Source organism: Gopherus evgoodei, chromosome 4 (assembly GCF_007399415.2).
Source record: "Gopherus evgoodei ecotype Sinaloan lineage chromosome 4, rGopEvg1_v1.p, whole genome shotgun sequence".
Classification (NCBI taxonomy): domain Eukaryota; kingdom Metazoa; phylum Chordata; order Testudines; family Testudinidae; genus Gopherus; species Gopherus evgoodei.
The window spans coordinates 124,724,629-124,728,157 of record NC_044325.1 but is presented as its reverse complement, the minus strand read 5'-3'; positions in this window follow the sequence as shown (position 1 = coordinate 124,728,157).

The window sequence follows — 3,529 nt, the reverse complement described above, 5'->3', positions numbered from 1 at the left end:
AGCGTTAGGGTGGGGGTCAGACTCGGGTGCTTCTCTCCTGGGTGGCCTCCTTTTCAGCTGCTCAGGTCTACCTACCTACGAGAGCAACCCTCTGGCTTTGGGCCAGTATTTGGGTTCCCAAGGCCTTAGCTGCCCTCCTTTCCCTTTTTGACTTTCTACCCTGTCTGGGAATGGAAAATAAATCTGGGGATATTTCAGAGACGACTGGGGGTTGACAGTCTACTGTGAATGCCTCACTAACTTCAGGATTCCCTTCTTTCTCCAATCCTTCTACTGGAAGTAAGTTTCCAAACCCTGGGAAGTCCCTCCCTATGAGCACCAGGTATGGGAGTTTAGGGACTACACCTGCTGCTACCTCAGTAGTGTTCCCCTGAATCTCGATTTTTACTGGGATAGTGGGATAATAACCAACTGTCCCATGGGCACATGTTATCCCCATATGCTTAGCCCGCAGCAGCTGACCACACTTCATGAGCTTCCCCGAGGCAAGCATGATAGCACTCCCCAAATCAACCAGTGCTGTGGTCTCTACTCCATTTAGCTTTACTGGTCTGGTGTACATATGTGGGGTTAGTGAGACCCCCACAAGGTGGACTAGAGAGCATGGGTCTGCCCAGTTCCCCAGGTTACACTGCATCAGCTCCTCAGCATTGGGACACTGTGCAGCTATAGGTCCACACTCCCCGCAGGCATAACATCTGTATGGGGCCCTAGGCGTTCCCCGGTCTCTTGGTTTGGGCAGTCTAACATCTCAATCCTCTTCTCCCTCAGTGCTCCGACTCTTTGTGGCTTCTGGTGGGCCTTCAGCCCCTCTCTTTTTCCACTTGGGCCCTCCTGATGGACCAGTCATCCAAGCTCTAGGGCTTGGTGCTGCTAGTTTAACCTGGGGTGCCTCTTCCTTAACTGGTTGGGTCAGCTCCCTCGCCGTCCTTCGCCTCTCTACCGGTGCAACAACCTCATCATAGGCAGAGGGTTCGTTCTGGCTTAACCAGGCACGAAGGTCTGGCTGTAGCCCTCTCATGTATCGGTCAATGACCAGAACTTCTAGTATCTCTTCCGGATTCCAGGACTCCGTTCGCAACCACTTGCATGCGAGATGGAAGAGGTCATACAATTGGGACCATGGGGTTTTATTTTCCTGGTACCGCCACTCGTGATACCGCTGGGCCCGCACTGCAGTCGTTACCCCAGATCTGGCCAGGATCTCTGCTTTCAGCTGGGGGTAGTCTGCTGCAGCCTCTTCAGGCAGATCATAGTAAGTCTTCTGGGCCTCCCCACACAGGAATGGGGCAAGGATGCCAGACCACTGATCTCGAGGCCAGGCATCCCGTAGGGCTGTCCTCTCAAAGGCCAGAAGGTATGGCTCTACGTCATCCTCCCGTGTCATTTTCTGCAGCCAGTGGCTGGCCCGTATGATCTGCGTCCCAGCATGGCCATGGTTCAGCTCTGTAAGGGTCTTTACCTGGTTTACCAGTTCCTGCAACATAGCTTGGTCTTGTGAAGCCTGGTCCATTAGCAGACGATTAGTCTCTTGCTGCAGCCGCACTGCCTCCTGTTGGGTGGCTGCCTGGACACAGTTAGTCTCCTGCTGGGCTGCCATAGCTTGTATCAATGCCCGCACTAAGTTATCCATTGTGGTGAAAAAAATAAACCCTCTCCTTTTTTTTTTTTAAATCACCCTCCTTCTTCTGCGGCGCTGTGCACACCAAATCCCACCTCTCACACCAGTTGTGACATCTCACTTCTTCATGTACTCCAGGCCAGAAGAACCATCGTAGGATTCGTGCTAGGGTCTTCTCTACCCCCAAGTGCCACCCAAAAAGATGACTATAAGCAAGACTTAGTACAGCATTCTGGTGTTTTTGAGGTACTAGGATCTACTGTACCTCCTGCCCCTCTACTGGTGCAAGCCAATATAAGAGATTCTTCTTATGCACTTATTAGCATATTTTGCTGACCTCAGTGATCTTCCCCACAGTCTGGGTCAACTCCTCCTGTGTCTGATCAGGAGTTGGGAGGTTTGGGGGGAACCCAGGCCCACCCTCTACTCTGGGTTCCAGCCCAGGGCTCTGTGAATTTCAGCTGTCTATAGTGCATCCTGTACCAGCTGCATGACAGCTACAACTCCCTGGGCTACTTCCCCATGGACTCCTCCAAACACTTTCTTTATCCTCACCACAGGACCTTCCTCCTGGTGTCTGATAATGCTTGTACTCCTTAGTCCTCCAGCAGCACACCCTCTCACTCTCAGCTCCTTGCACCTCTTACTCCCAGCTCCTCACATGCACTTCCTCTCCTCTGGCTCCCCCTCCCTGACTGGAGTGAACTCCTTTTTAAACCCAGGTGCCCTGATTAGTCTGCTTTGATTGGCTGCAGGTGCTCTAATTAGCCTGTCTGACTTAATTGGTTCTAGCAGATTCCTGATTACTTTAGTGCAGCCCCTGCTCTGGTCACTCAAGGAACAGAAAACTACTCATCCAGTGACCAGTATATTTGCCCTCTACCAGACTCCTGTAGCCCACTGGCCTGAGTCTGTCACAAAGTTCATAATGAGATGGCAAGCCTGCTATTCAGGGAATAATTAAAGAGTCAAACAGTCCCTGGGTTGAGGTCGTTTTCCTGATGTTTACCGGGAGCTCCTCCCGACTGTGGGGGGCAGAATAGGAGGAAGCATGAAAGGGCTTGTTTGAAGATTTAACAAGAGAGTTATGGTGGTTAGCATCATGGGCCATGTAACTGCGAACACTGTGTGCCCTTAGCCCAGGAGTGGGCAAACTGCCCCGTCTGCAGGCACTGTCCCTGAAGCTCCCATTGGCTGTGGTTCCAGGGGCAGTGCTTGGGGCATGGGCAGCGTGTGGAGCCTCCTGGCTTTCCCTATGCATAGAAGCCGGATTGGGGATGTGCTGCTGCTTCTGCGAGCCACACGGAGACATGGCACTCTTATCTGGACTCTCTGCAATTGGGCCACATCTTTCCTGAAAAGTGGTGCCCAGAACTGGACACAAGACTCTAGTTGAGGCTTAATCAGCACAGAGTAGAGGAGAAGAATCGTTTCTTGTGTCTTGTTTACAACACTCCTTCTCTTACCTCCATATTACAAGTGACGAACAGAGGCAAAGGAAGACTAAACCCAGGTGTTTTGAAGGTATTTAGGCCACATAAATCCCATTAATTTCAATGGGAATTAGGAACTGAAATCCCTTTAAAAAATCGGGCCCAAAGTGATTTGCTCAAGATCACAAAGGAATTCTGCAGCGGGGGCGGAATTTAAACTCAGACCCCTCAAGTCTTAGGCAAGTGCAATAACCTCTGGCATCCTTCCTTTCTCTTGTGTGTGTCTAATAACGTGTTTCTGTCTATCTAATCCCAGACATAACCATGTCTCTGTCTATCTAGCCTCATAGAAAAACATCCATCTGTCTAGGGTCTACGTGTCTGTCCCCGAACAGAACCATCTGTTTGACTAGCTAGCTTTAAAAACACCTTTCCATGTGCTCCTCCCTTTATTTAATTGTTCAGTGACTTGGGG